Source organism: Adiantum capillus-veneris, chromosome 7 (assembly GCF_014529385.1).
Source record: "Adiantum capillus-veneris isolate H3 chromosome 7, ASM1452938v2, whole genome shotgun sequence".
NCBI classification, from domain to species: Eukaryota; Viridiplantae; Streptophyta; class Polypodiopsida; order Polypodiales; family Pteridaceae; genus Adiantum; species Adiantum capillus-veneris.
This window is the reverse complement of record NC_140937.1, coordinates 159,576,284-159,598,968: the sequence shown is the minus strand read 5'-3', so window position 1 is coordinate 159,598,968 and position 22,685 is coordinate 159,576,284. Positions and strand designations below refer to the sequence as shown.

Here is a 22,685-nt window from a genome sequence, read left to right as displayed (position 1 = left end):
CCGGAAGGGGTATCTGATTTAGTTCACTCTACTATTGGAGTGAAACAGGGTTGCCCATTGTCTCCTACTCTATTTGGTATGTATGTAGATGAGGTGTCTGATTACATTGACAGAGAGGGTGACAGGGGTGCTCAACTGGCAAGGACGTGGATTCCATTGTTGCTTTATGCCGATGATATTGTGCTGATATCTGACTCACTAGCAGGTATGCAACGATATTTGGATGCACTATGCAGTTTTGCAGAGGATAGTGGACTGGGTGTAAACCTAGGTAAAACAAAGGTTATGGTGTTTAACACCACACCGCAATGGGTCAGGAGATCAGTACCTACTTTCAAATATGGTCAAGAGATTGTGGAGTATACAGATGCATACACTTACCTGGGGGTAGTCTTCACTGGGCCGAGATTTTCTTTGAGAAGAGCAGCAGAGACTAGACTAACTAGAGCCGGTGCGGCTCTGGGAGGAATGGAGAGGATGTGTTCACAGGTTCACTTCCAGGAACCTAGGACAAAGTTATGGCTCTTTGATACTTTGGTTGCCTCTACTATGCTATATAGGGTGCAAGTTTGGGGACCTTCTATAGGCCAGGATGGGTGGAGGTGTATGGAGAAGCCCCTGGTATCTATGATCTCTCGGCTGATTAGAACCAAGGTTTCTGTACCGCATGATATCATTCGAGCGGAATTAGCTGCCCCCCCTATGGAGATCGAGGCGCTCACCAGATTAGTCTCCTTTGTACACAGTCTGTGGGATACCACCAGAGACAGATATGCCAGGGTGGCTCTAGAGTCCTCCAGACAATTAGCTCTTAACGGGGATACATCATGCTGGTATGCTCAGATGGCATCATGGTTTCAGACACATGGTTTCACCATGGACAAGCTGCCTCCTTTTCAATACTCTCTTCAGGCACCCATGAGGTCTCTGACACGGGTTGAGATTAATAGACTCATCCGTCAGGATTTGATTTAGTTGGACACGAGGAGGACATGGATAGAGCCGTTACAAGAGTTGGGCACAAAGATGGCCTTCTACAGAGAGGATCTTCTCCACCTCACGGGGGATGGGTTTGTGATTCGACCTAGCTATATGGACACGCATCTTTCGCATGGTTTGCGTTGTGCCATTGGCAAGATACGCACGTCCTCACATCAGCTCGATTTGAGACTGGCAGATCCAGGGACACCAGCAGATAACAGAATATGGCGCTTATGCCATCTAGAGCCAGAGAGAGAAGTACATTACATATGTCATTGCACAGTGTACTATGAGATACGAGGTTGTTTTCACTGTCTATTCAGAGAAGGTTTTGGGCCTCTATCTAGGGTAATGAGTTATGAGGATCAAAGATATCTTGGGCTTTATCTACTTGAGATACACAAGCATAGAGAAACCTTATTGAGGAGAGTTGAAGAGAGACACCCCCAGAGATAGATCACAGATTTCTTTACACTAGATACTGTACACCCAGAAGAACAGATAGAGGAGCAACCAGCGACGATGGAGAGGTCTACCCGTACTACTGGCATTCTAATAGAGCGAGCATTGGAGCTAGGGAGATCTAGACGACCCCGAGGGAGGAGAGGAGCTACACAATTTCGAAGGAGACTATGGCAAAGGATTCAAGCCATACTCTTGCGTCGTCCAGAGTGCAGATGAAGATGGATCTGGATCTCTACTCCCCTCCCATATTGTCTTCACATTGTAATGCTTAGTTTAGGATCCCGCAGTATTTATATTGTTATCCTAGTTTAATTTATTTTGTTAATCTGACTTTGTATCAGATACACCGCATTGTAACTTTCTGGTCTCATGGGTCACTTTGGTTTTTTGAAGATGTTAATATAACATTTAATTTCATGTCATTTCTCTCTTTCTCTCTCTCTCTCTCTCTCTCTCTCTCTGACAAGGAGGGAGGTCAGTTGACTTACACGAGAGGATGTGTTTGAGTTAAATACCTAGAGCACATGGATACAACCTATACAATAGTTGGGTACGAAGTTGACAACATACAGAGAGCATTTTCTCAAGCTCACATTGCATGGTTTCTTATCTAGGCGTGCCTTTACAATATGCTATTGGACAGATTCGAACATCATCACACGAGTTTCAGATTGAGACTGTCCAATTTGAGGCATCTTAGTTGAGGCCAGGTTGTGCCAGCTGTATCAGAGAGCGCCAAAAACAGAGCTCCAGTATACATGCCACTGTACAACGTACGATGAGATACGTGGCCGTTTTCATTGTCTTTAGAGAGGGTTTTAGGCTTGTATGTAGAGTTCTGAGGTACTAGGATGAGAGAGAGAGAGAGAGAGAGAGAGAGAGAGAGAGAGAGAGAGAGAGAGAGAGAGAGAGAGAGAGAGAGAGAGAGAGAGAGAGAGAGAGAGAGAGAGAGAGAGAGAGAGAGAGAGAGAGAGAGAACATGGCATTATGCACCTCCTCAGTGGTTTCTCCTCCACTCATCGTATAGACCACCATGAGATTGTTCTAGTAGAGTTGTCACTATAGTGACTATCACCCTTACATTCAGCTTGTACACCCCACGTGATAGGCCTTTTTTGGCATCCGCTGGGGATTATATTGTACTTAGTAATATACAGCCCTGATTTTTCAAAAAGAGAGAGAGAGAGAGAGAGAGAGAGAGAGAGAGAGAGAGAGAGAGAGAGAGAGAGAGAGAGAGAGAGAGAGAGAGAGAGAGAGAGAGAGAGAGAGAGAGAGAGAGAGAGAGAGAGAGAGAGAGAGAGAGAGAGAGAGAGAGAGAGAGAGAGAGAGAGAGAGAGAGAGAGAGAGAATGAAATGAAATGTTATATTAACGTCCTCAAAAGGCCAAAGTGACCTATGAGACCAAAAAGTTACAATGTGGTGGATCTGATACAGAGTCAGAGTAACAAGAGGACAAAATGACAAAATAAAATACTATAGAATCCTAAACTGCTAAGTGTGAACTAAGCAGCTAGCTGGGATAGCTGAATCATAGGAGATCTAGCATCGGTCGTTGGCGGATCTCATCAATCTCCTCCATGGTTAGTAGTCTGACCGGGCGTCGTGCATGCCTTGCCCGAGTGCTCCGAATCTTCTGACGTAGCCTCCGTCGATGCTGTGTAGTCCTCCGCAGTCATGGGCGCCTGGATTTCCCCAGTTCAGTCGCTCGATCGATCAGTGTGCCTTTGGTGTGAGACGAGGGGGAGCTCTGCGGTGGGAGTGGCTCTTGCGGTTGTCCTGTGTCTGTTCTGAAGAAGTGTGTGATCCGTCTTTGAGACTGGCTAGCCTTGCCACTCATCAGGCTGTCTCTGTGTCTGTGCAGCTCGAGCAAGAACAAACCCAGGCATCTCTGATGCTCATATCCCATGACTGTTGAGAGTAGTCGAAAACCCTCTCTGAACAAGCTATGGAAGCGGCCTCGTGTCTCATAGTAGACGGCGCAGCGGCATGTATAGTGCAACTCTGTCTCAGGCTCCATGTCACACAAGGGGCATGTCCTGGCCTCTATTGGTACTCCGCTGTATCTCCTAGTCTCAATCCGTAGCTGGTGAGAAGATGTGCGTAACTGGCCAATAGCACATCGTATCCCATGAGACAAGTGGGTGTCCATGTATCTGGGTCTCGTCACAAAACCATCCTCCGTAAGCTGGAGAAGGTGGTCTCTGTAGAAAGCCATCTTCGTGCCCAATTCGTGTGCTGGCTGTATCCATGTCCTCCTGGTGTCTAGCTGGGTCAGGTCTTGGCGGATGAGCTTGGTGATCTCTGACTGTGTAAGAGTGAGAGATGGTGCATCCAATGAGTATTGGAATGGTGGCAGCCTGTCTATGCTGAACCCATGGGCCTGAAACCATGATGCCATCTCCCCATACCAGCATGTTGTATCTCCTTGCATGGCTAACTGTCGAGAGGACTCAAGTGCCATGCGAGCATATCTGTCTCTAGGAAGTTCCCATGTGTGGTTTATGAAGGAGACTGATCTGGTGAGCGCCTCAACTACTTGTGGGGGGGCCGCTAGCTCTAGTCGGATAATGGCCCGTGGTACTGATGCCTTGGCTCTAATGAGCCGCGAGATCATAGAGACGAGAGGTTTCTTCATGTTCCCCCATCCATCTGTGTGACCCAATCTCCCGTGGTGATCTAATGAAAGTCCCCATATCTCAGCTCCATAGAGCAATGCTGAAGCCACCAAAGTGTCAAAGAGCCAGAGCTTCGTCCGAGGTTCCTGAAACTGAACCTGCGAGCACATCTTCTGCAGTCTTACCCAATGCTGCGTGGGCTCTAGTCAGTCTAGTCTCTACTGCTCTTCTGAGTGAGAATGCAGGTCCGCTAAAAACCAGTCCAAGGTAAGTGTAAGCATCTGTGTACTCCACAGTCTGCTGGCCGTATGTGAATGTAGGTGCTGACCTCCTGATCCATTGTGGGGTGGTATTAAACACCATAACCTTGGTTTTACCGAGGTTGACAGACAAACCACTTTCGTGGGCAAACCTATGCAAAGCATCCAATTGATGTTGCATTCTCTCTGGGGATTCGGAGATCAACACTATATCATCAGCATATAACAAAAGTGGAATCCATGTCCCTGCCAACTATGCACGTCTATCCCCATCGCTCTCAATGTAGTCAGAAACCTCATCCACATACATACTGAAAAGAGTAGGAGAGAGCAGGCAGGCCTGCTTCACCTCAATAGTGGAGTGAACCGATGTAGCTTGATTGTACCTTGTAAGTTCAAGGCAAAAAACATGGATGTTTATCTAGCTCCACTAGTTGACGAGTTCCAGGAGTAAAAAGTCCCTCTGAGGTGCGTACATGCCCTACTACTAATCTGTACAATGCCATGATCCCCCAAATGAGCTCTGTGGGTACTTCCATTTCCTGTAATCTGCGCATCAATCTAGCTCTGGGTACTGTGTCAAAAGCTTTGCGGAAGTCCACAAAGCTACAATAGATCCGTCTCCCATGAGATCTGCCTTCCTCGATGATGGCCTTGAGTGTCAAGATATGTTCAAGAGTAGAGAAGCCTCTGCCTGCCCAGTTGCACGCATTCCTTCCCTCTGTGCCCATCTACTCAGCTGTTGCTGAAGAATGGATACATACAACCGTGCCAGTGTGTGCCCAATCATAATAGTGCGGTAATTCCCAGGCTCCATGGGGTCTCTTGACTTGAAGATAGGTACGATCGTAGATAGGCTCCAAGTGTCCTGTAGGCCCTCACACATGGCACGGTTAAACATAACTGCTAGAAGCTCTGCTAGTAGGTCTTTGGCATGCATGAAATGCTCAGCGACTAAGCCATCATGATCATATGCTCTCCCAGTCCTCATCCTGTCAATAGCTTTCTTCACCATCTCAGCGGTGAAAAAAAGACATGTGTGTGGGCATGGATCGGGGGGGTTGGGGAGGGGCGGCTGTCCAGGTATTGTGTACAAAGATGATGCGTACTGACCCAAGGTCTCTATGGAGGAAATAGCAAAGGGGGGGGGGGGGGGGGACTGCCCGTGAAAGAGCCGCCACGCCTCACGCGAGTCCTGACTCAAGAATAGTTGATATAGATCCTATTCGAGTCGAGCCAAAAAAGCCCTCTCCTTCCGTCGCACCAGGCGTCGGAAGTCAATCTGTGACTGTCTGTGAGTGACGTCCCCCAAAAGCACCTCCCTTTGAAGTCTGGCTCTAGTCTGGCGGCACTCCTCATCGTACCAGCTGTTCTGAGGCATGCTCCCTGATTGGCGGCTCTGCCCAGGCTGGGTGTGTGGATGCTTCTGCTGCTGCATCATGTAATGTCTGTGTCAGTATAGTAGTTAGCTCCTCCAGAGGGCGCCCCGGGTCCTCAGTGCATAGGCGTCTGTAGATCCCGTCTATGTATACAAAATCCGTCTCCCGTGTGAATGTGTAGCGAGTAGGGGCTGCTACCTGTGGCCTGTGTGCTACACTGAACTGGAAGGGGTCTGGGCCCAACTGTGAGATCCTGGATGCTAGAGATGAGATTTGGTTGTGCCATGACGTAGTCCACTGTGTTGGCTCCATGTCTGTGTGGGAAGCATGTAAAACCTCCCGCAGCAGGAAATCTCTGTAGGCCGTTCAAGATGGCCAATCCATGTGCGGTGCCCATGTTTATTAGGTGTCGCCCATACTAAGTATATTCCACATCGTGTGATAGTATGGACAGGCCCGTCTCTACAACATCTAGCTCTCTAAGTATCTCCTCTGAGGTATCATAAAACACTGCCTGGTGATGGGCAGTCCTAGCATTGAAGTCCCCTAGGATGATAATGTCACCATCCCTAGAGAACTCCCATATGTCGTCATCCAAAATAGAGAAAGGGGATTGTCCTCTGGGTGATGCATAAACTGATGTACTCGGGGGAAAGTAGCAGATAGCTAGGTAGAGATATCTGCTTGTTTCTGCTTTCAATCTCACCCACGTGTACCTAGCCTGCTCGTCCCTGCGGGCTATATGTATCGGTGGCTGCAGATCCTCTCTAAATAACACTGCCACTCCCCCCGAGCCCCGCCCTCTGTGCTCTGAGCGTGTCTCTTGTCTGTAAGCTGTCTCCCATCTGTATCCACTGATGTGAGGCTTGGTGTGTCTCAGAGTAAAAGATGATGTCTCTTCCAGTAAAGCTATCCTCCAAAGCACCCACATCAAGACGCATAGATCCATTACAATTCCAGGCAACCACTTTGAGTGTGGTCCCATAAGTCTCGCACCTTCATGTGGAGCGTCGCTCTAGTATTACTACTTTTCCATCTCGGTAAAAGGCAATCTTGCCTTTTCCCCTTGCCGCTCTAATCTCTGGCATTACTTCCTGCATATGAGCGATCTGCGAGAGGGTGAGATCATCCCCGAGAAAGATGCCAGTCTCTTTAAGCGTTGGTCTTTTCTTCAAGGACTTCTTCGCTTCCGTGGAGGGAAAACGGAGGATGAGTGCTCTTTCTTTTGAGGTTTCTCCATTGCTTCCATTTTTCTTTATGTTGCCCACTCTCCATGCCCTTGTGTGCGTCGGCTCATGAACCCCCATCAAGGCTGTGAGTTCTTTTACTTCTTCGTCCACATTGCCTTTGTCTTTAAGACCGCAAATTCTCACATATAAAGCGCGCACCCGTCTTCTTTGCTCCTCCTCTAGTGTCTGATTAATGATAGTGGGTGTGGATGTGGGTGTTATCTCCTTGCCTTTTCCTTTCTTGGCCACCTTGATCCATTTCTCGGCTTCATCCTCCTTCTGTTGAGTTTTGGTAAGAACATCCACCCAAGAGGTCGTCATTTGTTTGTGTTGCTCTTCTCCCTCTTTGATGGCCCGTACTTGCTCCTTGATCGTGTTGATTTTTTCGATTACTGAGGGTTGCAGTTCGCCCTCTTCCAGTGTGTTTCTTGATCGTGCTTCAACGAGATTCTTCTTGAGTGACGCAATCTCTTCCTCTTGGGTCGTCACTCGGTCTTCCAGCGTACTTATCTTGATTTCTTGGATCAGCACGCGTCCTTCGAGCATGTTTATTGTGCCAAAGAGATTGCGTTTCATCTTGGTAATGATCTCTGTCATTTCCTCTTTGCACTTTTGAATGGCATCCTCTAGGGGGTCGGCTTTATCGTTCAGCTTTCTCATTCTTGGTCGCCGTCCGCAGAGGATGGGCGGGTGGGGGAGCGTGAGGAGGTATGGCAAGGGAGGGGCAGAGAGAGAGAGAGAGAGAGAGAGAGAGAGAGAGAGAGAGAGAGAGAGAGAGAGAGAGAGAGAGAGAGAGAGAGAGAGAGGGGGGGGGGGGGGGGGGGGGGGGGGGGGGGGGAGAATATGGCAAAGAGAGAGAGGGGTAGGGGGGGAGAATATAGCAAAGAGAGAGAGAGAGAGAGAGGGGGGGGGGGGGGGAGAGAATGGTCTTAAGGCTCCCAAAAAAAAAAAAAGACTTTCTTCGCATAGAAGAAGAAAGAAGAAAGTATAGAAGAGCGAGGGGTCAGCATCGCGCGAGAGCAGAGAGAGTGGGAGTGGCTCGAGGGGAGGTGGGACTGCCGGGGCAGCTCGACGGCGCGTGAGCACGGGGCTAGAGGCGGAGCGCGAGGGGGGGGTGGGGCAGCGCAGCGCAACGCAGGGGCAGCACGGCGGGGTTGCAGAGGCAGAGAGAGAGAGAGAGAGAGAGAGAGAGGAGAGAGAGAGAGAGGAGAGAGAGAGAGAGAGAGAGAGAGAGAGAGAGGAGAGAGAGAGAATGAAATGAAATGAAATGTTATAGTAACGTCTTCGAAAGGCCAAAATGATTTATGAGACCAAAAAGTTACAATTGGTGAATCTGATACCATGAAAACTAACACTAAAACACTCGGGGAATGAATCTGAATCTGATTCGGAATTGAAACGAGATAGAGGGGAGGGGAGGGGGAGGGGGGGGGGGGGGGGGGGGGGGGGGGGGGGGGGGGGGGGGGTTTGGTGGTTTCAAATGAAATCTCTCATCGGTTGTCGTCCAATCTCATCGACATCCTCCATGGTTAAAACTCTGATTGGGCGTCTTGCATGTCGAGCTAGAGTGATGTGTATCTTCTGCTACAGCCTTTGTCGATGGTGGGAGACCCCTTGAGGTCGTGGGCGTCAGGATCTGCCTAGCTGAATGGCTCGGTCAATCAACGTATCTCTAGTGTGGGTGGGCTCTGAGATCTGCTGTGACGATTGCTTCTTTGGCTCTCCTCTGGTTGGTGTAAAGAAATCTGTGATTTGTCTCTGAGACCGTCTCTCCCCTTATGTCTTCAGCAAGCTCTCCCTAAGTCTGCGCAGCTCTAGCAGGTACAATCCGAGACATCTCCGATCCTCGTATCTCATGACTCTAGAAAATGGTCCGAAACCCTCTCTGAACAGACAGTGGAAGCGGCTATACGTAAATGTGGGTGCTAACCTCGTGACCTGCTGTGGTGTGGTGTTGAACACCATAACCTTGGTTTTCCCAAGGTTGACAGAGAATCCAATGTCACGAGCAAATGTATGCAAAGTATCTAAATGACACTGCATCCCCTCTGGAGAGTCAGAAATCAACACAATATCATCAACATATAGTAACAATGAAATCCATGTCCCTGCTAGCTGAGCCCCTCTGTCTCCCTGACGTTCTACATAGTCTGAAAACTCATCTACATATATCCCAAAAAGAGTCGGAGATAGGGGGTATCCTTGCTTCACGCCAATTGTGGAGTGGATCATGTCAGACATTCCCTCAGTAGTGCGTACCCGCCCCATCACTGTCCTGTATAAAGTTAGAATACCCCATATCAGCTCTATAGGCACACCCATGTCCTGTAGTCTGTGTCACCAGCGTGTGACTACTATCTATCCTTTTTGTTGATTTCTTTCTTATTATCTATTTACTTTCACTTTTTGGAAACACCCCTTGGGAAATCTAACTGCCTTGCATTGCATAGCTAGTGTGGAACTGTCCAGAGGGAGAGCAAGCCTGAGGGCAAGAGAGCACTAAGGTTGGACAAGGACTATGGTTAGCCAAGTGGGGTCATTGACTAGCCAAAGTGGAATCCTTTGCCACAGAGGCTACATTTCAATTCTGGGTGTCGCTACAGTGTACAAAGAGGGTCGGATGACCTAGAAAGATACAATGGCAGCATCTCCTAAAATTTAGGGAACTGCTATTTTGGGACTTGAAAATGTGTTGACGTCATTACCTCCGGAATGACAAGGGGAACATTTTCTTACTCTTCCGTGAAGTCAACTGGGCAACCGGTTGTGATATTTTTAGACGGCAACCCCGAAACGGGAAAATGCTTATAAATGTGCCAAGTGGCACCTTCTGGTGCACTTGCCTCATGCAACAAGAAGTGGCGCTGAATTTAGGAGGGGGAGAGCCTCATTTTCAGTTTTTGTCACAGGTTAAGAGCCATGGAGTGCTTGCTTTCCCTCTTATGCACAGTGCGGTGCCAGGAGTGATGCCCTGCACGCTACGCACTGCCCTCTCTCTCCCCTTTGGCAGTATGTTATGCCCCTCTAGTGGGCTCTTCATTTGACCAATGTATAGTTGTGTGGGTTCATGCGCGATTGCACAGGTACTGGATTAGCTAGCGGCTAATCCCCCCGCAGGTACAGGTGAATTCGGAGAGGTTTCACGCCAGAAATCTCGTCCGATTCAAAGGGCAAGTAGCCCTACAGGTGCGGGAGCTCGAGGACTTGCTACGGATGCGACCGGCACGCAAAACGGAGCCCGAAACAGTAAATTACAGCCTGCTGTGTATTTTTGCAGGTTTAGGGATTTGGCCCTAAACGAACCCTAATACCCCCAGGAGGTTTGGGGACGCAAGGGGACCGCTGTATAGGTGATCTGGCGCATTTTCAGGGCTGAAAACAGAGAATTCAGCGTGCTGCAGATTCTCGCCAGGTTTTGCAAAGTGCCCGTATGCGTCGGGAAAGTCATTTAATGCGTGGGAATACTGACCGTGAAGGGTTCTAGTACAGTTATGTTGCCGAAATCGGGCTGGAACAGTGGAAATTCATCCGAGTTTGTGCGGGGCAGCTTGTAGGGAACCACAGCGTTTATTCCCTCTGTTGAACAATAAAGAAATACCGAAAGGGGCGCCTAAGTTAGGGGCCAATCTGGTGTCTGTCTACTCATACAGGTGCAATCTAGCAGCCTGTATCCCTCTCCCCTTTGTTGTGTCTTGAAAGTACAGGTAAAATAGACGACTAATAATGGTTGAAAGCTAAATCAAGGTTTGAAGAAAAGTCTACCGCCCTTTTTGGATTGTACAGGCCGGTTACATGGTTCCATCGACGGGACTAAATCACTTTTTCCCATAGAAGTGAGCCTTGGTCAGTTTTGGGCTTGAAGACACAGGGGATCATAGACCAGACACAGGAAATTGCAATTATGGCTGACAGACCAGATGATGTGACTGAAGAGGTTTCCTCTTCACAGGGTCAACAGACACATGAAGTGGGTGAGTCCTCAAGACCACCACAGATGGATGATGATATATTCAGGACCCAGTTGACTACTGCTGTGGCTATGTTCACACAAGTAATGCAGAACCCGAGGTTTTTAGCCTTTCTGGAACCTCCTGTTCCGTCTCAGCAAGTTGGGTCACTGGATCATATTCAAAAGCCTGTTAAGGCTCGAGTACAGGTGATTCATACCGCACAGTCAATGGAAACACCTGTACACTTGACGGAGAACATGCAGTCTCCACAACCTGTGCCTAAGGTGCAAGAACAGGTGGCTGAGATGCCAGTATTTCAAGCTGTACCAGTTCAGCCCGCCACCTTTCAGCAGCCTATAGCTGGTTCTAATGGGCATGGAAGCAACCTACAGGCTATGCAACAGGTCTTCCCACCACCTTCAGTACACCCTGGTTATTTTGGAGGTGGATCCGTATTCCAGAGCATGGCTGGTCATGCACCTGGAAATCAGTTTTACACGCCAGGAACACTGTTTGGGGGTGCTCAAATGATGATGCCTAACCCCATGTACAATGTCATGGGTATGCAACCAGGGTTTCAGAGCACTCAGGGCCAATTTGGGATGCCACAAGCAAATTTTGGTATGGCTGGAATTACAAATCAGCAGCCAAATATGGCGTTTCGAGGTCAAGTTAATAGCGGCCAAGGAACACAGATGAACCCTAATAGTGTTCCCATGTTTCAGTCACTTCCATATGACAATTTAACGCCGCTAGAGAGGCCAACTCCGTACAAAGAAGGTGGCAAAGGTGTGTCATTCACGACCTTTACAGGGTTTGATGACAGGAACAAGGCTCTCTCATTCCTCCGGCAGTTTGACAAGGCTTATGCAGGGGGAAACTTTACAGAGGCTTCAAAGGTCCGCAAGGCAGCCACTTTCTTGACAGGGAATGCGGGACAATGGTGGACAACTTTATTGCTTCAAGGGCAAGCTCCGTCCACATGGATTTACTTCAAGCAGATTTTTGCAGCAGCATGGTTATCTGATGACTTTGAAGCAGATGTCATGACAGAATGGCACCATCTAAATGCTGCCACTTGCAGAAATCTGGACGATTACAATCGGAAGTTTTGGAAAGCTCTACTTCCAGTAACCTCCTATAGGTTTGTGCCATTGACATAACAGATTGAAACATACTGTTGTGGCCTACCCAAAGGATTGAGAAAATACTGCACAAAGACAAAAGTCACTACTTTGACGCAGCTCATCGAGGTAGCAAACACTGGCAATGGTTTACTCAAGGGAGAAGATTGTGAATTTAACAGTGGCGTCAAGGCAGGATCAGGCAAGAAAAATTCAGCCAAGAAGCACGTTCCCAATGAGGCTCCTAAAGGGACTCAGGAGTCGGCCAACGCAGGGAAAGACAAAGCTACGGCTGAATCAAAAAAAGGACCAACAAAGAAATGGAAAAGACGTTTTCCTCGCAAGTCAGAAGAGCAAAAGAAGGTCCTGAGGATAGAGAACAAATGCTTTATATGTGAGCAGCCTGGCCACATTGCTTACAATTGTCCTACAAAGAAAAGGCCAGTTGATTCTGATGACAAGGAAGACAAGAAAGGAAAGAAGCCCATGGCTGGTCTAGTGCCAGATATGGTGGGCGATAAGCCAAATTCAGATGCAAGTGAGCTTTGCAGAGCATGGGGAAAGGTCAGGAATCAAACAGTGCTTATCTTCTTTGATCTAGGTGCCAAAGCCAACTTTATTTCCCCAGAATTGGCTTCAAAGTTGGGAATCAGACCTGAAGAGATGGGGTATACAGCAGAGGCAGGTTTGGCATGTCCTTGCCATACAGAGGCTGTGACACCCATCATTGGAAAGTTGCGTCTACATATCCAGTCCTATGTAGATGCTGAAGAATTTTACATCATGCCACTGGACGGATGTGATGTGTTGTTAGGTATTCCTTGGTTGTTTCGTGTACAGGGAATCATGGATGCCTACAACAAAAAGATCACTGTACAGAGCAGGGGAAAGACTCATATTCTGGATGTAAAGCTTAAAGGGGAGTCTATTCCTACTGTATCAGCTTCTGCTATTACTTCTGTAATGAAAAAGCATCTTTCTGCGTACTTGGTTTTTGCACGTGAAGTGTCAGATTGTGATGAATCAAATTTATCTGTGCTAGATAAAGAAAGGTCAATGTTTTTACAACAGTATAGTGACTGTTTTTCCGATTCATTACCTTCTCAATTACCGCCAGAGAGACCCGAGGACCATGCGATAGATTTGGTGCCAGGCAGTAGCCCACCAAATAAGCCTCCGTACAGGGTTAGTGCGGCTCAGCAGAAAGAGATAATGGGCCAAGTACATGAGCTCTTAGAAAAGGGGCTGATTCAGCCCAGTTCATCTCCATTCTGTTCTCCAGTGTTGTTGGTGCAGAAAAAGGATGGCTCATGGCGTATGTGCATCGACTACCGTGCACTGAACAAGAATACCATCAAGAATAGGTTCTCTATACCTAGAATTGATGATATTATGGACAAATTAGAAGGAGCAGCTATGTTTAGCAGGATAGCTCTAAATAGTGGGTACCATCAGATCCGCGTTAGATCAGAGGATGTGCACAAGACTGCTTTTAGAACGACGTTTGGCCTTTACGAATTTTTAGTGATGCCCTTTGGTCTCACAAATGCTCCTGCTACGTTCAATAGGATGATGGACATAATTTTCCGTCCACACCAGCAGTTTGTTGGTACATTCTTTGATGACATGATAGTCTACTCAAAGAATGAAGAGGAGCTTAGGCATCACTTGGCCATTGTGTTCAAAGAGCTACGCAGTCATAGGTTGCTCATCAATGCAAAGAAAAGTGAGTTTTTTTTTGGAAGAGATTCACTTTCTGGGACACATTGTCTCAAAGGATGGTGTCAGAATGGATCCTGCAAAAGTTGAAGCGATCAAGTCATGGCCAAATTTGAAGACGGTGCATGATGTCCGAAGCTTTTTGGGACTATGCTTGCAAATGATGAAGATTTTGCAAGGGTCTTCGAGCAGCTAATGGATGGACAACGTCATGAACACTATCTTCTCAAAGATGCGTTCATGATGATGCATGGCAGATTGTGTTTCACAAAGCCATTGCGACGCAAAGTTATGGAAGAGAGTCATGTCCCACCGTATGCAGGGCATCGTGGTATCGATGCTACAGTTAAAGCGGTTGAGACATTCTTCTAATGGCCTACATTGAGAAGAGATGTGGATGCCTTTGTGCGAGAATGCCTAATATGCCAAAAGGTCAAGTTTGACAGGCAAAAGGCACCATGGTTATTGCAACCACTACCTATTCTAGATAAACCATGGGAAAGTATTGCTATGGATTTTATCTTTGATCTTCCGAGAACGCAGACAGGAAACGATGGTATTTGGACCATTATTTGCAGATTCAACAAACAGGCTGATTTTATTCCTGTCAGGAAGAAGATAAAGCCAGATCATATGGCACGCTTGTTTATGAGCAATATTTTCAAGTATCATGACATGCCACAGTCGATTGTTAGCGACCGTGATCCACGCATGACAAGTTTGGTCTGGAGAGGTTTGTTTGAGAATATAGGCACCACGCTCAAATTCTCTTCGTCATTTCATCCTCAAACAGATGGGCAGTCAGAAGAGGCAAATTCTACTGTCTTAGATCTGCTCAAGTGCTATGTGTCAGAGTATAAAGGAAAGTGGGAGCAGTATTTGCCATTGGTAGAGTATGCATACAATAATAGAGTGCATTCATCAACTGGCAAGGCACCCTTTGAGATAGTTGAAGGTGGCAAGAAAGTTCCTCCCATACTGCATACAAAGGACAAGATATTTGAAGCAGATAAGTATGTTCAGGACATGGATGAAATGTACAAGAAGGTCAAAGTGGCCTTAGAAAGGACTCAGGCAAAGCAAAAGAAAGCAGCTGATCGTCACCGTCGTGAAGTGGTATATTCACTTGGTGATTGGGTGCTTTTACGCTTTGAAAAGGCAAGGTTAAAGAAGGTGAAGGGCAAGGAAAGACTGTTTCCAAAGCTCAGCATGCGTTACTATGGGCCTTTTCAAGTATACGACATAATCAGTGATGTTGCATATAGGCTGAAATTGCCTGACAGTTGGAAGATTCACAATGCGTTTCATGTGAGTCTTCTCAGACGCTATGTGGGTGATGTGCTAAAAGATATGCCAGCTGAAGATCAGCCGGAAGTCGAGGAACTTGACGAGATCTTGGTCCCGGAATAGATTTTTGGCACACAAAGAAAGGAAAGTGAAAGGCAAGGTTGCTAGGCGATACTTGGTCAAGTTCAGAAACTATCCACCAATGGATGCTAAGTGAATGGAAGAAGGTGAACTTGTAGAGTCACCAATTGTGTTATCACTTTACCTGGAAGCCTTCGATTTGCAACCTACCTTGACCCCTTAAGTTTCAAAGCTAAATGGATTGTCAGTGTGACAATGGCTTCTGAAACAAATGATGTACATGGTATTTAAAGTGAGCTCAAATCAAATACCTGTTACATGAATGTTAGAGCTGTACAGATTTTCAGTTTGGCAATTGCTCTTATGGAATGTCCAAAAGTTTGGTTAGTGCTATAGAAGTGAGTATTTCTTGTCAGTTTGTCAAGGATACAGTGATTGCTTCTATTCAAGAGTACATGTGTAACTGCATTCTTAAACTGTCGGTTTGGGTATGCTCGAAAGCGTTACGAGATCCAACGTGTACTATAAGACAGTGGCAATATGTGCAGCTACCATTTTGTCATTGGAAAGTTAGTGACTCAAAGCAATGGCAGAGTGCGCAGCTACCACTATGTCATTGGGACAGGGTTCACACGCAGGCAATACATGAGTCGACAAGGTGTTGAATACACTAGGGTTGACAATGAGCATGTATGTGTCGTATATGTGTCGACAGGTGTTGAATACATCAGTGTTGATAGTAAGCATGTACGACATAGATGCAAACGAGGATGTTTGAGATTTCAAGAGGGGGGTATGTCACCAGCGTGTGACTACTATCTATCCTTTTTGTTGATTTCTTTCTTATTATCTATTTACTTTCACTTTTTGGAAACACCCCTCGAGAAATCTAACTACCTTGCATTGCATAGCTAGTGTGGAACTGTCCTGAGGGCAAGAGAGCACTAAGGTTGGACAAGGACTATGGTTAGCCAAGTGGGGTCATTGACTAGCCAAAGTGGAATCCTTTGCTACTGAGGCTACATTTCAATTATGGGTGTGGCCACAGTGTACAAAGAGGGTCGGATGACCTAGAAAGATACAATGGCAGCATCTCCTAAAATTTAGGGAACTGCTATTTTGGGACCTGAAAATGTGTTGACGTCACCGGAATGACAAGGGGAACATTTTCTTACTCTTCCGTGAAGTCAACTGGGCAACCGGTTGTGATATTTTTAGACGGCAACCCCGAAACGGGAAAATGCTTATAAATGTGCCAAGTGGCACCTTCTGGTGCACTTGCCTCATGCAACAAGAAGTGGCGCTGAATTTAGGAGGGGGAGAGCCTCATTTTCAGTTTTTGTCACAGGTTAAGAGCTATGGAGTGCTTGCTTTCCCTCTTATGCACAGTGCGGTGCCAGGAGTGATGCCCTGCACACTACGCACTGCCCTCTCTCTCCCCTTTGGCAGTATGTTATGCCCCTCTAGTGGGCTCTTCATTTGACCAATGTGCAGTTGTGTGGGTTCATGCGCGATTGCCGAGGCAAGAGCCTCTTGCACAGGTATTGGATTAGCTAGCGGCTAATCCCTCCGCAGGTACAGGTGAATTCGGAGAGGTTTCACGCCGGAAATCTCGTCCGATTCAAAGTGCAAGTAGCCCTACAGGTGCGGGAGCTCGAGGACTTGCTACGGATGCGACCGGCACGTGAAACGGAGCCCGAAACAGTAAATTACAGCCTGCTGTGTATTTTTGCAGGTTTAGGGTTTTGGCCCTAAACGGACCCTAATACCCCCAGGAGGTTCGGGGATGCAAGGGGACCGCTGTACAGGTGATCTGGCGCATTTTCAGGGCTGAAAACAGAGAATTCAGCGTGCTGCAGATTCTCGCCAGGTTTTGCAAAGTGCCCGTATGCGTCGGGAAAGTCATTTAATACGTGGGAATACTGACCGTGAAGGGTTCTAGTACAGTTATGTTGCCGAAATCGGGCTGGAACAGTGGAAATTCATCCGAGTTTGTGCGGGGCAGCTTGTAGGGAGCCACAGCGTTTATTCCCGAAAGAAATACCGAAAGGGGCGCCTAAGTTAGGGGCCAATCTGGTGTTTGTCTACTCATACAGGTGCAATCTAGCAGCCTGTATCCCTCTCCCGTTTGTTGTGTCTTGAAAGTACAGGTAAAATAGACCACTAATAATGGGTGAAAGCTAAATCAAGGTTTGAAGAAAAGTCTACCGCCCTTTTTGGATTGTACAGGGCGGTTACATGGTTCCATCGACGGGACTAAATCACTTTTTCCCATAGAAGTGAGCCTTGGCCAGTTTTGGGCTTGAAGACACAGGGGATCATAGACCAGACACAGGAAATTGCAATTATGGTTGACAGACCAGATGATGTGACTGATGTGACCCTCTCACTCTACCCATCTACTCAGCTCTTGCTCAAGAACGGATGCGTACAGCCTAGCAAATGTGTGACCAACCACGATGGTGCGATAATTGTCGGGAATCATGGGATCTCTTGACTTGAAAATAGGCACAATCGTAGACATATTCCAAGTCTCAGGAAAGCCTTCATACATGGCTCGATTAAACATCATAGCAAGAAGCTCTGCAAGCATATCTCTGGCATGGATGAAGTGCTTTGCTAGCAGAGCATCATGATCATGTGCTCTCCTTGTCTTCATCCTGTCAATGGCTTTCCTTACCCTCTCCGTAGTAAAGAAAGTACATGTCTCAAGGCATGTCTCTAGTGGGTCCGGCAAAGGTGGTTGCCCTGATGCTGTGTAGAGAGATGTGGTATATTCCCCCCATGTCTCTGTGGAGGTGACCGCTGGTGGTGGTAAATGCTTGTGGAATAGCCTCCATGCTTCGCTTGAGTCTTGACTTATAAATAGCTGATACAGATCCCGCTCTAGCTGAGATAGATAAGTCCTTTTCTTTCGTCGCACTAGGCAGCGAAAGATAATCCGTGACTATCTATGTGTGGTAATACCCATGAGCACTTCCCTCTGTAATTTGATCCTCGTCTCTCTACACTCCTCATCATACCAATTGTTTTGGGACATGCTCCCTGATCGTCTCCGTGTAGGTTGACTGTGGGGCACGCCTCTAATGTTGCATCATGGAGCGTCTTTGTCAATATTTGAGTGAGTTCATCTAGTGGCTGTCGGGTTCCTGTGTGCATAGTTGCCTGTATACCTCATCCAAATACACAGAATCGGTCTCCCTCATGAAGGTATACTGAGTGTGCGTGGGGACCTCTCCTAATGGAGCTGTGCTGAACTGAAACGTAAGAGTGAAAGACAAGATAGCATGATCAACCGCTACTCCAACTGGCCTAGTGCCCACCATGAAATCCTGAAAGAATGGAATGAGACCTGGCTGGGCCATAACATAATCCACCGTACTAGCACCATGTCGATGTGGAAAGCATGTAAAACCTCCAACTGCCGAAAATCTTTGTAGGCCATTCAAAATGGTCAATCTATGTGCTGTTCCCATATCTATCAAGTATCCGCCATACTCAATGTACTCCTGATCTTGTGATACTCTAGATAGGCCCATCTCTATAACGTCTAGCTCCCTAAGCATCTCCTCGGAAGTATCATAAAATATTGTTTGGTGATGGGCAGTCCTAACATTGAAGTCCCCTAGTATGAGTCAGTCTCCTTATATTGAGTCCCCTAATATTGTCTGGTGATGGACAGTCCTAACATTGAGTCGGTCTCTTCTTCAAGAAGTCCTTCGCTTCCATGGAGGGAAAACGGAGGATGCCCTTTCCTTCGTGGTTTCTCCATTGCTCCCACTTTTCTTATTGCCCACTCTCCAAGATCTCATATGCGGCTGCTCGTTAACCCCCACCAGAGTCATGAGTTCTTTCACCTCTTCACCCACATTATTTCTGAGGCCACATATCCTTACGTGTAAGACCCGCACACGTCTCCTTTGCTCCTCTTCTAGTGTCAGGTTATTGATGGTTGGTGTGGGGGTGGGGGTTATTTCCTTGCCCTTTCCTTTCTTGACAATCTCGATCCATTTCTCGGCCTCTTCTGCTTTTTGTTGGGTCTTTGTGATGACATCTACCCACGAGGTGGTTGCTCCTCACCTTCTTTGATGGCCCGCACTTGTTCTTAAATCGTGTTAAGCTCTTCAATTACTGAGGGTTGAAGCTCTCCCTTTTCGAGGACATTTTGCGATCGCACCTTTGCAAGCTCTTTCTTGAATAGTGCGATTTCCTCATCTTGGGCCTTCACACGATCCTCAAGTGTGTATCGTGCTTTCTTGTGCCGACACGTGCTCGTCGAGTGCCTTAATAGTACCTAGGAGGTGGCGATTAATCTTGTTGACGGACTCGCTCATTTCTTCTTAGCATTTTTGAATGGCATCCTCCATAGGGCCATCCTTGCCATTTAGTTTCCTCATGATTGAAGGCCGCAAAAGGAGAGGGAGGGAGATGGAATGAAGTGAAGAAGAAGATAAAGCGGGGAAGGAAAAGAGGGGGAAAAATCACCTGGGTGGATATTCACCGGCACTTACATAATTCAAGAGAGAGGAAATATATATATATATATATATATATATATATATATATATATATATATATATATATATATTTCCTCTCTCTACACGTGTAGGTTTTCTCTCTCTATGCGCGCAGGTTTTCTCTCTACGCTTTAATTTTCTCTCTCTCTACACTTTAATTTTCTCTTCTTCTTCTTCTTCTTCTCTCTGCACTTTAATTTTTCTCTCTCTACGCTTTAATTTTCTCAACTTTCTCTCTCTACGCACGGGGCATCAAAAGGGAGGGGAGTGTGGGGGTGGGTGTCACGTGCACATCTATCCCTATGTGCATGTGGACAAGCTACTTCATGACTAGGGTTTAGGTTAGCTTAGGAAGTGTTCTGGCACCTTTGTGAGCCTATGTGTAGGCCGTGCATGTCCAAGCACTCAACGTAGTTGCATTTCCTCTGGTTGCACACAACATGATCATCAGATTACAGTCAGTACCCATCAGGAGCATTTTACAGTGCATAGAAACCATTTTCCCTATTTTAGCCATTTTTCCTTATTATTATTAAGTGACTTTGTTGGGAAACTGGGTAGGGCAATTTTGACAAGCTACTATATAAGAAAACCTAGCGCTAGCACTTTCTGGCAGAAGAGGCAACAGGGACCCAGTGTTTGGCAGTGCACCTTCTCAGCAAGACCCCCGACAGCAAGACCCCCGACAGGAACTCCTAGTGTTTTTCAGCCATCAAGACAGCCTAGCATTTTCAGCATTTGCATATCAGCCTCAGCGTTTTGCAACTTGCAGATCAGCCTGGCATTCACAGATTCATAGCAGATTCCCTAGCGTTTTTGCAACAAACAGCAGATCAGCCCAGCGTTTTTGCAATTGCAGTCTACCATCAATGTTTTGCAGATTCCCGACGACAGAACCTTCACTTGCATCAGCGTTTTCCATTTTCAGCAGTTAGATTCCGATCCATAGCCCCCAAACCTCGCAGATCTCACCTTCCTGCAGCAGATCCTCCTTGCACGGTCATATCAGCCAGAGTTTGCAGATTCAGCCCGCTATTCGCAGATTTCAGCATCTGCGTTTTCAGCGCCTCGTCATCATCGCCGTCGTCATCGACATATAGTCAGAATTCAGCAGATACAAGATTTGCAGATTTCAGCCCGTAGCGTTTTCAGTTTTCAGCCCGTCTCGTCGTCGTCCTCATTGTCGTCGACATCGTCGGCAAGTCCATTGCATTGTAGAGATTTGTGCAATCAATAGTAGACCGTTGTCGCCATAGAGAGTGGGGCCTTTGGAGGAGAGTTTTACAACATTCTGGTGTCGTATTCTTCTCTCTCTATCTCTCAGTTTGAGCACCTTCAATCACAGTGTTTACCACTTTGTTTATGATCATTTGCACTCTCACTAAAGGAACGGAAGGCTCTCCCTTCCGTAATTAAAAGGAACCCTTGAGCACAGTTCGGAGCACTTATCTTGAGCAAAGTTCAACATTTACTTCCGCTGCACCTAACATTGGTATCAAGGCTTTGATAGTATTCTATATCACTCAAAGAAAGAACCACAATTTTTTTTTTTTGCTTGTTGCGGTCGCACGTAACCTAAGTCCACTTCGGCATGTCGATTCCTAATCGTGTTTTTGAAGAGTGACAGGAAACCCAAGAAAGAAGGGCTTGTCCAGCCTCCTCTTGTTTCTCTTTTCACTCATTGAGAGCGGATTGTGCACTTAGCGGGTGGCCAATTGACGTGAGGTGGGAAAAAACAACCTTGGTGTGAGCGCAAGGCTGCCAAGGGGTGCGCCCGCGGGCAAGAGAGGAGCTCGAGTAAGAGAAGATCCTTCTCTAACATAGATTGCAAGCTAAAGAAGAACCTCACGAACTCAAGACACTCAAGAACTTCAAGAACTCAAGACCCTCAAGAACCCAAGAACCACAAGAACCCAAGTTACTCGTGAACTTATGAACCCAAGACTTCATTGTATGGTCATCATTCGAAGCGGAATGGATACTTGGCATGGAGGTGATAAGCATGGAGGTGGCGAAGAAGAATTTTCCACACCAGGAGGTTTTTCCGACCCGCCCTCTTCTCTAACTACGCCAAGGGTTGCACCAAATCCTATGGAGGCTTTGGTCAAGATGATGATGGACATGATGATACGACAAGAAGCGCAACGGGCCGCCTTGGAGCGCGAGCGCGAAGAAAGAACGGCAGCCTTAGCGTGTGAGCGCGAGCAAGCGCGCTTGGCGGTCGAAGAAAGAAAAGCAGAATTGGATCGCGAACGCGAAGAAAGACGAGCGGCCTCGGAGTTAGATCGTGAGGCGCAGAGAGGCCAATGTATGCAAGAGTTGGTCCTACTCACCTCGAAACCCGAGCCAGTCAAAGATGTTGGTGGTTCATGAAGTGGCGCAAGCTAAGATTCGGACTCTAACAACCCCGTCACCGAGAAGTTGACATTTAGTAAGTATGACGGTAAGATGGATGCTAATGTTATTCATTCTTGGTTGCATCAATTTAATGCTTATTTTGCGACAACTAAGAAGATAGGAAATAGCAAAGTTTTGACGGCAGCCATGTATCTTGCCGACGATGCCATTGATTGGTATCAAGCATGGCAAGAGGAGCAGTTGGCCACGCACCTAGAGGAAGCCGAGGTAGAAAGGGGCGTCGACTTCCAGGACAAGCTCAAGGCGCGGTTCTTGCCACCTAAGTACCTAGCACGGTTAAAAGAAGATTGGGGCAATCTCAAGCAAAATGGTACCTCACTCATGTCTTTTTCTAACCGTGTTTTGCAGCTTGGCACCCAATTACGCAAATCGGATGCGAAGCGCAAAGAGGGTTTTATGTTCGGGTTGGACGACTATATCAGGTTTGATATCGAAGTCCTCGACCCCGTAGATCTCAACAAGGCGGTAGCAATTACTCTCGCACAAGAGATGAAGCACAATAAGGTAAAGTTGAAGGAGAACAAGACTTCTCAAAGTACCTCTTAGACTCCTCAGAACCCGCAGAACGGTAAGAACACTTTTCTAACCAATCTTCCTCTAGTCTCTCAGAAAAGAACACTCAAAATGAATCTAAGGGTAAAGCTAAGATCACCCCATATG

General features: G+C 47.0%; 1 protein-coding gene and 1 pseudogene across 9 annotated transcripts in view; one reads left to right on the top strand and one right to left on the bottom strand.

Moving 5' to 3' along the window:
• DEK1 (calpain-type cysteine protease family) overlaps positions 1–22,685 on the top strand; it is a 94,797-nt gene that overhangs the window by 54,641 nt on the left and 17,471 nt on the right. The gene's annotated exons all lie outside the window — the stretch shown is intronic.
• LOC147454933 (uncharacterized) lies at positions 5,816–6,685 on the bottom strand (annotated as a pseudogene).